The 12990-nt window shown below is 50.9% G+C and overlaps 1 protein-coding gene across 3 annotated transcripts in view; it reads left to right on the plus strand.

The window, feature by feature from the left end:
* Window positions 1-1023: 1023 nt before the first annotated feature.
* Tmem51 (transmembrane protein 51) overlaps window positions 1024-12990 on the plus strand; it is a 50463-nt gene continuing 38496 nt past the window's right edge. Inside the window, exon 1 of one of the 3 annotated variants that reach the window (XM_041652275.1) lies at window positions 1024-1905. The gene's annotated coding sequence lies outside the window, so the exon portion shown is untranslated. Of the gene's footprint in view, window positions 1906-2162; window positions 2334-5073; window positions 5095-12990 lie in introns of those variants that run through there. The other 2 variants (XM_041652276.1, XM_041652277.1) reach the window with 2 other exon arrangements.

Consider the following 12990-nt stretch of genomic DNA (forward strand, 5'->3'; position numbering starts at 1 on the left):
GTCAAGTCGACATAAAACTAGACAGCACTGTTGTAGAATATTGTTTTGACTAGGCAAAGATGTTACATTTGTTTATGCTGCAGAATATTCCTTTAACCGTGTAAAGAAGCGTAACTTTTGTCTATGCTGTATTTCTTCATTGTGTGAAGATGTGTTGCGCTTGCCTTATCTTGCCTGCCTAAAGCACCTGATTGGTCTAATAAAGAGCTGAACGGCCAATAGCTAGGGAAAGAAAGGATAGGCGAGGGTAGCAGGCAGAGAGAATAAATAGGAGGAGAAATCTAGGCTAGAGAAGAAGGAGAGGAAGGGGAGAAGAGAGGAGCAAGAAGTCAGGCAGATGCCAGACAGATGTAGAGGAAGAGTGAAAGGAAGATATACAGAAAGAATGTAAAAAAAAAAAAAGCCCCCAGGCAAAAGGTAGATAAAGAGGAACAGGTTAATCTAAGTGAAAAGCGCTAGTCAGAAACCAGCCCAAGCTAGGCTGAGCATTCAAAACTAATAATAAGTCTCTGGGATGTGATTTGGGCGCTGTTAGTGTCCCAAAAGGAAAAGCCTGGTACACAGCACAACAGGTAATAGAAAGTCACCGTTTGAGATTCATAGCTTTAAATCTTTTGCCCTAAGGACACGTCTCAGACCCTGGTGAGCTAACACGTAGTGGGGTGAATTGGCTGGCCGCTCTTGTGTGGGAAGATACAGGGGAAAGAACCACACGGGGGCGGAGAGTTGAACAGGGGAGGCAGAGAGTTGAACAGGGATGGCAATGAGCGGCGCACACTTTGTCTGCCACTCTCTCGGCTTTACTCATAACCCAGCTTTGACTGTGAAGTTTTTGGCCTCTCCACCCTTGAGGTTGGTTTTCCGAGATAGACGAGATAGATGGACCCGCCCAGCTGGATGAGATGCGGAGTGGGGCGGGGCTGGGCCTGGATCCCAGGGGTGGAAAAGTACCAGTATTCCTTGTTTCCACCTTAGGGACCGTCTGAATGACCAGGCTCCAGTCTGTCAGGATGAATTGCAGCCTAGAGGCCTGGGTGTTGGGTGTAACCAGTAACTATCTGCAGGTTTGTGGAGGATTGAGGGAGAATGGTCAGGGGAGCGGATGAGAACCCAGGCTGGGTTCAGGGTAAGGATACAGCAGCTACTTTTGGGCTCCAAGCCTCTATTTCCAAAAACGCCTTTTGCACCTCCCAATTCACAAATCATCCTCAAATTAATCTTTTGCTAGCTGTTACTGCAAGTTAGAAGTTGCAGCCTACAGTGTGTGATTGGACTCCGGCAGAATACAGCCCTGTGAATTTGCAGACTGGGAGTATCCAGTAATCCCAAGGGAGCTTGGCTGCAAAGAAGCTGTGCAGCTTGTCCAGAAAGCGGTCATCCCCAGTAGGAGGCGCCTTTTGTCTTCAAACAGCTTCTCTGACACCGGGCTGCCCAAGGACTTCTCAGGCCTTGAACTTCAAAGAGTTGGGCGCGCACCCACGAAGCAGACCCTGGCCTGACTCTTGTCGGAATTCTGAGTTGGCAAGGAACATAGATCCGTGCCTGGAGTCGCGGCGTTTCCAGGCAAACTTCCAGGCAGGTGAGACGGCTCTCAGTTCGTAGGACCCTCCCAAGCTCCAGGCTGAGAGAGAAGTCTGCCTGTGATTCGCTGGAAAGTTTTCTGCCAAACTGGTAACGCGCCCTTTTTGGGAACACTCCCGGGCCGCACACTCTACCCGACCTGGGGCTCAAAGTGGCGATCCTGAAAGCGTCCGGGTGACCCGAGAGTGGGAAGCTGGCCGAGGGTGTGAGCTGAGAGGTTGGGAAAACCTCGCTTCCTTCCTCCTTCCCTCCTCCGCCCGACACTGGGCTGGGCGACCCGGAGCTGCGGGTGGAGAAAAGGCGGCGGTCTGCGCGCACAGGAAGGTGAGTTAACCGCCAGGTGAGGTCGCCGAGCAGGTACTCCCAGCTCCCATTACCCCCGCAAGTGTCCCCTTAAACAGCCATCCTCCTGCCGCAGAGAACGAGGTCAGGGACCCTGCACTGCGCTGTGCAGTGCCTGGCCCTCCAGCCTGCTCCGCCCCGGGGTCCTGGTCCCCGCCCGGTGGCGCAGGGCGCAGGGTGGGCAGGTGGGCGGCGCCTCCTGCGGGCGCCCTCGGTCCCTCCCTCGAGCTCTCCGCGCTTTGGCCCTTGCTGGCTAATCCCCACCGCAGTAGCCGTGCTGCGCTCCCTCTCCACGCTGCGCCCCCCAGTTCCGGCTCCTAGGCCTATGATTGCCTGGGGTGGGGGGCTGTCGCGGAACCCCCAGCCCCAGGCGGCCGGGCAGAGACCCAGTGCGACCCGCTGCCTCCTGGGTGAGTCTGCGCCCTTGCGCCGGGGGATGAACGTGGGAGTATCACGCAGAACCTGTCCCCCAGGGATCTCCGAATCCCGCACTCTTTGTAGCCGCACCCGGCCCCTGTGGGGTACTCTCGCCTCCCGTAACGCTCCGGCTTCGGCCTCGGGGGCCCTCTGTTGGCTGGGACAGGTGCCATCTGCCTGGGCCTGGAAAGATGCACCTGGGCTCGGGCGCTTTTGAGAGATAGGGCACCTCGCTGGTCTCGCGAGTCCCTATTCTTGTTGTTGGTGGTGGACACCATCTACTCTTGTTTCTGTCTGTTACCGGATTAAGATTCGTGCTTGTAGAAGCAATCGAGGGGTGGAGAGTCTCCAGGATCCTTGGTTTCTTTACCAGTAAAATAGGAATGACAGAGCCCTGGGCTGAGGCTAGGCATTCCTGTCCAGCAGACCAAGAACTCTGTAGATAAGTTAGGGCTCAAGGGAGATACGATACCTACGAGAGAGTAACTTTGCTCGAACTTGATGTGAGCATTGGGGGTGCATTTGAGAAGGAAACACCATGTCTGATTACCACGTTGGCCCCTTTAAGAGACAATTGTTCTCAGCCATAGGGCAGGAACAGGAGATATGTTCTGGATGCTGTTATGGGGGACCCTGCAAAGTGGAGGTTTGCTCCTCTGATGATGTGTGTGGCTCTGAGCCAGGTCCTTGGCCAATCTAGGAATTTAGGAGGCAGAGCGAAGAGGCAGGGCCTAAGTAGGTGAAACCATGCAAGTTTGCGGGTGCAGGGAGTCCCCACCTGTCTCCTCCAGGGTCTCCTCTGGTTTTTGTTTTGAAGGCTAATGTGAAGGTTGATCTCTTAATAGAAGGGTCAAACAGCTTCCCCACTGAGACCTGCCACGAATCTCTCTCTCAGAACTGATCAAAAGTTCTCCAGACCCAGACCGAAAGAGATGACAGGAGAATAAGAGAGACCGGTGGTAAATCTGATGGTCGTTGGGTTTCACCCAAGGCTAGGCCTGCCCAATCAGGAAATCAAGGGTAGATATGGCAAGGGCCTTGGAGGGCTTCTGATGCTGCAGCCTGGCTGTACTTCTGTTGGTTGCACGATCGAGGATGGCCAATCTCCTCCTCTGAGATGGGAGCACTGGGTCCCTAGACTGGGATGAGGTAATGGTGGCGCATACTCTGTAGTTTGTTATATTAGAAGGGCTGAGGAGGGGAAAAAAAGCAAAGAACTGGTGTAGTGATCGGGACACTGGCATCCCTTGGGGGACAGGAGAAGAAGGTGTCAGAGCTGCTCAGATGGCAGCAGCAACAATATGGAGATGTACTGGGTGGAGCATCATTCAGGGAGTGAGGTTGGGTTTGTGGGAGGGTTGGGGGGGGGTCCATGATGAGACAGACTAGGCAGGCAAGGGTTGTCTTGGAGCATCCCACAGAGATGGGCAGAGGTAGACGGAGCATTTTCCATCGGCCAGGAGCTGCCTAAGGTGGACGGTGTAGACACATTTCATTCCAGGTCTTAAGGCAGGGGAGTCATTTGATCATGAGGTTAAGATAATTCTTGTGAGGGTGGCGGGCAGGTCTCAGTGGTGGAGTGCTTGCTCATCGCACGAGGCCCTGGGTTCCACCCCCAGCACTGAACAAGACACAGCAGCAGCCACTCAAACTTAATTCAAAAAAGACAGGAGCAGGAAAACCGGCTATGGGCTGGACAGCCGGGACACAGAGGGGCACTGGATAGAAGACCGTACAGGAGGCAAGGATTAACTTGTGACCTTCACACATGACTAATGATCAAGGACAAGATTCCTGGACTCCGTGGGAGGCCCAAATGGTTGCCCTCTTTCCTACGAGGGAACCCGTGAGTTCCCAGGATGTTGGCAGGGCCCTGCACTCTCCAACTGTTGCTTGGGTTCCAGATGTCACAGGCTCAGGCCTTTCTCCATCTACACTGGGGACAGAAGAGGTGGCTCCTGCTCACATTCTGTATGAGCCGCTGCCCCTGGCAGTGTGGGGGTGGGGAGGACGGGGAGGCATCAGATTTACACTCGAGGTGTTTCTGCACTTTTGTTCTGAGGCTGGCAGGGAACCCTCTCCAGCCTCTTGGGCTAGAGTGGAAGGGCTTGGGCTCTAAGCTCCTCTTGCGGAGAGTCTAGGGCAGAATCCTAGGGAGTCGGAGATGCTGGGAAAGTTCCAGCATCTTCCAGTGGGGTGTGTGGAATCTGCATCTGGCTGCTGTTTCCTTTCACTTTTACGACGAGCGGAGCGCTCTGGCACACAGGGGAGCACATCCCGCACTGAGCAGCCTCAAGAACACCTTCAGTGTCCGAATTCTCTCATTGCCTCAAGGTTACAGGGGGATCCTTCAATGGAGCAGGTAGAGGGAGGAGCGTCCAGCTGTCCACCCACCACTTTCGCATACTCATGTGATTCAGAAGAGCCAGCAGTTAGAGGCACATAGAAGCCCAGACCCCCTTCTGGGGTCCTTCATGTGATCCCCAACGGGCCTGGCCACGTGGGGGTCAGGTGGATAATTTCTTAGCGTCTGGATCTTTCTGGACGATCCACTGAGTCCTGCTTTTCCCCCAGCCTGGACAGGTGGCGCAGCCTAGCCTAGCCTGGCCTAGGCAGTGTCTTTTTTTTTTTCCCAGGGCTTGGCGCCGGGCCTCATCTCCTGGGAGTTCTTGTTTGGTTTTCCTTCCCCCGCCACAGGCCAGGCTGCCTTGACCACTTCCAGATGGCCCAAGACTGGGGCCAGAGATCTGACAGGTGGGTCTATGCTAAGCTGTTCCAGCCACCACACCTTGGGCTGACTCCTCACTGCCCTCTCTCAAGCCCCAGTCCTAGCTCAGAACGGCTGTTTAGCCCTGGTGCACAGCCTGCTGCCAGTCAGCTGTTTACTCGACTCCCAGCTCCCTTGGCCTAGATTTACAGGCTCAGCCGCCCTCCCATTTGCATGCTGGGCACTTTTGGACCTAGAATGTTGGAACCAGCAGGGGCCTCAGCTTCAGAAGTCTAATCTGCTGATCTTGCAAATGGGGAAACTGAGACTCAAGGAAAGGGAAAGACAAGCCTGAGATCAGAGTCAGGACCTGAGATTGTCTTTTCCAACTCTGTCTAAGATGATTTCCTTTTATTTCATCTTATTTAACTATTAGTGTGGATGTGCAGGTATGTGCTTGCTGAAGCATGTGCGTAGAGGTCAGAGGCCAACTTTGGGGAGTCACTTGTTTAATTCTACCTTGGGTTCTGGGGATAGGAGCTCAGGTCCTGGGGCTTGGCAACAAACACCTTTCCCTGCTGAGCCATCCCATCAGTCTGTCTTGGATGTTTTTGAGGGTCCTTCTGCTTGTTTGTTTGTTTGTTAGTTTGAGGGACCGGATCTCATGCAGCCCAAGCTGGCTTTGTACTCCGTATAGAGCTGAGGACGACTCTGCTCCTCCTGCCTCACCTCCCGAATGTAAGGACATTCAACGCCATGCTGGGACGTGGTGCTGGGGCTGGAACGAGGGCCTCGAGCATGCTGGGTGGTGAGCACTTTACCAACTGAGCCCCACATCCTCAGACCCCGTGGGTGATTCTTAGGAGCAGAGAGTTGAAGCTGAAAGCCCACGCAGGGTGATTCCCCCCTTCCAGAAGCCCCCTTCTCTCTATGCCGCACACGCTCCACAGCGGTGTGTTGAGAAGGAGTTAAGGGTAGGGGGCCTGAAAGACATGGGAGTGGGGCTGACATTGTCAGAGCCTGTCTGCTCAGTGTCCTCTGGGAGGGAGATGTTGGTGTCTGAGATTGCCTTACCCACTGAGCCACGCAGTCTCTGAAACCGCAGACTAAGGAAAATGCTGCTTCTCCGCACGGCAAGCACACACCTATCCGTCGTAAAGACAGGAAGGGCAGTGTCATGGACCCAGCCGCACTGGCTGTAGGAATGAGTGATTTTGTTCTACCATGTTACCTCGGTTTTGTTTTCTGAGGTGTGGTGCTCCTAAGGGACTAGTTTTCCCCCACAGGTTCTGGCGTGCTAGACTCATGTGCTTCTACCTGAAGGCCATCAGGAATTCAGGAGTCTGGACTGTAGGGTCAGTTCAGTCAGGACACTGCCTTGACCCAAATCTAACACAATGCGAGGTGCGCGGGGTTTCGGAGTCCATGCTTCTCTATCTCTATGAGTGTTAGAGGACTATGATGCTCGCGTCTCATGAGGTTCTTAGAAAGAGGAGGCTGGCATCTGGATGGCACTGGTGGGAGTCCAAGGTAACACAGAGGAAGAGCCTGATTTTGGTTGGATTCATTGTAAGTTAACCGGTGATGCCATCCCTGATCCCATGGCTTCCCCAGACCAGGCATTGTGGGATGTCAGAAGTAAGTCCCAAGGAACATCTAATTTGGGCTTGTTCATTTCAGCCCTTCTTCCCGGGAAGAGGTAGAGAAGGTAAAGGCTAGAGTGGTATCTCCGTGGCTAAAAGCACTTGTTCTACAGTCAGGAGTTCAGACCCTAGCTTGCAACAGACTGCGTATGTCTTCATTGCCTGTAACCCCAGCTTTGTCGAGGACGGAGACTGGACCATCTCTGGGGTATACTGGCTTTCAGTCTAGCTGAGGAAATGAGAGCCGAAGGTTCAAGGAGAGACCTTGCCTCAAAGCCATGGTTCTCAACCTTCCTAATGCTGCAACCCTTTAATACAGTTCCTCATGTTGTGGGGACCCCCAACCATACAAGTATTTTTATTGCTACTTCATAACTGTAAAATTTGCTACTGTTATGGATTTTAATGTAAATTATCTGATGGGCAGGATATCTGATATGTGACCCCTGTGAAAGGTCGTTTGCTACCCGTAGGTTGAGAACCACTGCCACCAAGGAATAGGCAGGGAGTGCTGAGGATGACATGTGGAGCCCCTTTCCTGACCTTTGCACATGTGCACTGCTGTGCGCGCGCGCACACACACACACACACACACACACAGAGGCACACAACTCTCTCTTACTCCCCCCATACTTATCTTAAATATTTTAAAATATTTTTTAAAACGAGAATCAAAGGCAAAATAAAATGTGCAGAGAATTTGCTTCCTAGGTAAGTGATGCAGGGAGGGGGCCTCTTGGGGGGCAGACTTCTGGGACTGATGAAGTCCTGGATGGACATGGTTCTGATGATGGAGTCCTGGATGGACATGGTACTGATGATGGAGTCCTGGATGGACATGGTACTGATGACGGAGTCCTGGATGGACATGGTACTGATGATGGGGTCCTGGATGGACATGGTACTGATGATGGGGTCCTGGATGGACATGGTACTGATGATGGGGTCCTGGATGGACATGGTACTGATGATGGGGTCCTGGATGGACATGGTACTGATGATGGAGTCCTGGATGGACATGGTACTGATGATGGAGTCCTGGATGGATATGGTACTGATGATGGGGTCCTGGATGGACATGGTACTGATGATGGAGTCCTGGATGGACATGGTACTGATGGAGTCCTGGATGGACATGGTTCTGATGATGGAGTCCTGGATGGACATGGTACTGGTGATGGAGAACTGGATGGACAATGGGGGTCTTCCAGGCTAATGTTTACAGGCTGTAAGCAACTTCTTTTATTTGTTCGGGTCGGGTTTGGTTTATTGAGACAAGGGCTTTGTATTCCAGGCTGGTCTCCACTAGCTATATAGATAAAGATGATCTTGATCTCCTGATCCTCCTGCCTTCACTACTCTGGTTCTGATAGGCATTTGCCACAGGTTTATGTATTATCTTATCAGTGGGTTTGACGGTTGGCTAAATGTTCTTGCCTTGTCTTTTTAAACCGTGAAAGAGAAGAAAGGCTAGAAATCTATATGCATAATTTTAAAAACATTTTGTTTTGCGTCTGTCTGAGAGGTGTTGAGGCAGTGTGTAGGTGCCATGGTTAGTACACAGAGGTCAAGGGATGGCTTGCAGGAGTTGGCTCTCTCCTGCCATGTGGGGCCCAAGAATCAAACTCAGGTCACTGGACTTGGTGGCAAGCACCTTTACCTTCTGAGTCATTCACTGGCCCATGGAAAGTACTTTTATTAAAAATTTTAAATTATTATTATTTTGGTATTTTGGGATAAGTTCTCACCATGTAGCCCTGGCTGTCCTGGAACTCAGCTCCCAGAGATCCTCCTGCTTCTGCCTCCCGAGTCCTAGGATTAAAGGTGTGTGCCACCACACCCAGTGTATTTTTAAAATCGCATTTATTTACTTATTTTGTGTGTGTATGTGTGGGTGTGAGCTAGGGTGCGCTTGTGTCAAGGTATGGCTGACGAGATCAGAGGACAGCTGGCAGGAGTTGGTTCTCTCCTTCTGCCAAGCGGGTCTTATCAAACGCGAGTCATGAGGCTTGGCTTCACCACACATCCCTTTGCCTGCCGAGCATCTCTTGGGCTTATGGGCAGTCTGTGTATGAGTGTAGTCTGAATCAAACAGCGTATGTTTGTCTCTGCAGTAAGAGCTTTGGGCGGTCCTGCTCCGGGCCACTGGGTTTTTAATGCTGTGATCCTGGGAACTCGGGTTTCCTTGGCTAGTTCCCAAGAAGCATCTCAGGGGTTTACAAGGACAGAGGTCAGGGGTGGGAGGCAGGGCCAGCAGGAAGGAGGAGCTGCCTGCAAGTGTTCTACATACACCCTGAGTGCAAACGGTCCCTTTAAGGAATCCAGAGACCTTAAAAGTAAAATCTATCCCAAAGTAGAAAGCTGCTCTTTCCCAAGCCTCCTCAGTTCTTAGAAGAAACAGAAACAAGGGGCGGGTGGGCACGGGACCTCACTCTGATGAGTGCTTCCAAGTGGAGACTGTGACCAGCATTTCAAAGGAGGCTAGGCGTTGGTGTGAGGAAGCGAGCTGGCCTGGACCCACATCCACAGCACAGACTGTGCTGGCTGAAGGCCACACTGTGCATGCACTAGGAAGACTCTTTAGGAAAGCCCATTACTATCTGGCAGCAGCCCTGCTTATAATGCTGTCATCAGGGCTGGAGAGATGGTTAGGGTCACTGGCTGCTCTTGCGGAAGACCTGGGTTTGGCTCCCAGAACCCACATGGCAGCTCAAAACAGCCAGAGCTCCAGTTCCAGAGGATCTGATGTCCTCTTCTGGCTTCCTTGGGTTCCTACAGACACATGAATACACACACACACACACACACACACACATATGCATATATGCAAGCACTAACATACAAATAAATTAAAAATAACTCTTTTTTAAAAAGCACATATTACTTTATTCAATGGCTGCACTTATCTACCACCCAGGCATAATAATCCTACTTCCTATTTAGTCATTTCTTCTTTTTAGGAAGATTCATTTATTTACTTATTTTATGTATATGAATGCTCTATCTGCATGTATGACTTTATGTCAGAAGATGACACCAGATCTCACTATTTATGGTTGTGAGCCACCATGCAGTTGCTGGGAATTGAACTCAGGACCTCTGGAAAGCAGTCAGCGCTCTTAACTGCTGAGCCATCTCCCCAGCTTCTCTTCTCTTCTTTTTAATATTCTCTTTTCACTTTTGGGGGCAAGGTCCCACATATCCCAGGCTGGCCTCAAACTTGCCAAGTTCTCCACCATGATCTTGAACTCCAGATCCACCTGCCTCTACCACTTGAGTGCTAGGATTATAGGCGTGCCCACCACACTAGTTTGTATGGTGTGGGGCTCGAACTCAGAGCTTTGTGCTTGTTGGACAAGCACTCGTCCAATGAACTGCATCCCAACCCTTCCTCTCTCTCCCTCTCTCTCTCTCTCTGTGTATGTATGTATGTATGTAGTGTGTGTGTGTATGTGTGTGTATATGTATGTGTGTAGTGTGTGTATGTATGTGTGTAGTGTGAATGTGTATAGTGTGTGTGTATAGTGTGTGTGTATGTATGTGTGTATGAGTGTAGTGTGTGTACTTGTGTGGAGATTTGTGGATTGACTGACAACCCCCCAGGACTGTCTTCCTGGCCTAATAGGACTAGGAACTTCATTCATTCAACGTATGGAACGCAAGAACCAGAACCCAAGCTCATCATGGTGTACCAGTACCTTGAGATCATGGTCTCATGTAATATATAATTCTGGAAGTCTTCAGAAGGTTCTGGCATGTTCTCTTCACGAGACTTGGGGTAGGCAGATGCTGGGACTAAACTCTGAGCCTTGCATATACGAAACCACTAAGCTGTAGGCCCAGCTACTCTTAATGAAATCTTAATTTTTGCCAGTTTCTTCTTCACATCAGGTCTGGAGAGGGGCGGGGGCTGAGAATGACTCGCCGTCTTATGCTGCGTTTTCCCAGTTCCCACTGTCTGACCTGATTAGGGTGTGGACTAGGATTAGTAATATGTAGTAGAAGAAACATGATTTTTAAAAGCTCTCAGCCTCCCTCTAGGAAAGCAATCTGAAGAGGCTTCGGGTCTGTAGCACCATGAACTACAGGTTAGGTTGGTAATTACGGATTGGAACTGCCTCTGGGCAACTCTGGTTTTCAGAGGATTAGCAGCGCAAATGGCTGTCTTGGACTTAGACATATGCAAAGATATTTGCATAAACAAATGGGTAAACAAATGCACTGTTACAGTCCTTAGTTACTGAGCCTGTGTTCAACAGAGAGGGAGCCCCTGCCCCCAGGGATACAGCCTGTGGTCCTGAAGGATATAGACGAAGACTGCTTGTTCCTTTCCGGCCGTCCAGATCCGAAATGATCACACAGAAACTATATTAATTGCAATACTGTTTGGCCAATAGCTTACGCTTCTTGTGATCTAACTCTTACATCTTAAATTAACCCATTCCTATTATTTTAATTTTATTAGGAGGCTTGTCGTTTCCTGGTAACGCGGGCGGGTGGGTGTCTTTCTCCTCCAGTGGTTACATGGCATCTTCCTGACTCCGCCTTTTTTCTTCCTCTATCTGCTTGGAATTCTCACCTTACTCAATTCTGCCCTGCTAGAGGCCCAAAGCAACTTCTTTATTAACCAATGGTATCCAGAGGGGACTCCCACATCAGGAGACATGGGAATGTACCATACGGTTGGAATATGATCGGGGGACCCAGGCCCAGGAAGGAGATGTTAACTCAAATGCAGAGCACAAGGAAGGGTTTAATTTTATGTTTAATTTTATTTTAGAGATAGGATTTCATGTTGCACAGGCTAGCCCAGAACCCTGTAGCTGAGGATGGGCTTGAACTCCTTATCCACCCCAGAGTGCGGGGGTTAGAGATCTGCCCGCACATCTGCTTAATGCAGTGCTGGGAATCGAACCCAGGACCTCATAAGCGCTAGACAAGCAGGCTACTTGGGCCTACTGTGTGGGCTAATGTGACCTACTGGGCCACATTCCTCAGCCTCAGGGAAAGGATTTTTAAAGAAGGGGAGTCTGAGTTGAACTGGGAAGGGTAATGACGTTCAGCTGGCAGCAAGGGGATGAATGTAGCAACCTGTGCAAAATCCCGGAAGTAGGAGAGTTGAGTTCACAGGGGCTGATAGAGCTGTGAGGGTGGGGCAGAAGGGGGAAAAAAAAACTACAGAATTTCCTCCTAGAAGCTATTTTAGTGTTGGCAGTTGCTCAAAAAATTAGAATAGAGTCGCCATGCAATCCAGCAGCTCCGTTTCAGGGTATATGCTCAAAAGAATTGTGTTCAGGAGAGACACTTGCGGGCTGTGCTTGTAGCTATGTTTGTGAGAGCGAGAACGTGGAAGGGACAGCCACTGGTGGATGGAGAAGCAGACAGAACGTGGCCCGTGCACAGAAGGAATAGCCTTCAGCCTTCAAACAGAAGGATGTCTGGCATGTGTGACCTGCGGTCTTTGTGCTAAGAGAAAAAAGCCTATGAGTAGACAAACCAGAGAGATGTGCTCAGTGGACAGAGCTTGTGTGCAAGCTTGAGGACCCATGTTCATATCTCCAGACTAGTAAAGGATGGAAAGTGGCTTCCAGGGACAAAGGGAGGGGGACAGTGAGCTGTCAAGTGCTGGGGAGGGGTGTGGTTTTGCAAAATAAAGAGCTATATGGGATGGGTGTACTGCCGGTGATGGCTGTCATAGGACAGGGCGCCCTTAATGCTACCAAACTGCACACAGAAAACCTGATAATGAGGCTGTTGAGATGGCTCAGCTGTGATGAGCTTCCCCAGAACCCATGGAGAGGTGGAGAGAGAGAATCCACTCCGCAGGGCTGTCCTCTGACCTCCACAGGTGCACACCCTCTCGATAATATTTTTAAAAACTTGGGAGAGTCATAAAGTTTATGTTATAAAGAACAAATGGGATTTCCCAGTAGAAATTTAGCACAATAAAAAAAAAATGAGGGCAGAATCATTTTGGAAATAGAACTCTGTACTCCTTGAGTTTTCCTACGGATCTGGTGTGACTCTTGACTTTGGGGTGCAGAGCACACAGGAGAGGCAGCCCCTGCCCTCGAGGGGCCCACACCTTATCGGGGAGCAGGAAGGAGTCAGTGAAGGAGGAAGCCATCAAATGAGTAGGCAAAGTCCTGTGCAGAGCTGAACGGACACTTTCACCACCTTGGCCTGCAGGCAGGCCTGGCAGCTAGTGCTCCCCAGCTCTCCGAGCTGACTTCTTCAGGGGCCTCCTGCCCTTCATCCTCCCAGCTAGTGTCCACTGCCAGGCCCTCTTGACCCCAGGCC

This window comes from Microtus oregoni, unplaced genomic scaffold (genome assembly GCF_018167655.1).
Source record: "Microtus oregoni isolate MIOR12 unplaced genomic scaffold, Mior012 000005F_ref0000423, whole genome shotgun sequence".
Lineage (NCBI taxonomy): Eukaryota > Metazoa > Chordata > Mammalia > Rodentia > Cricetidae > Microtus > Microtus oregoni.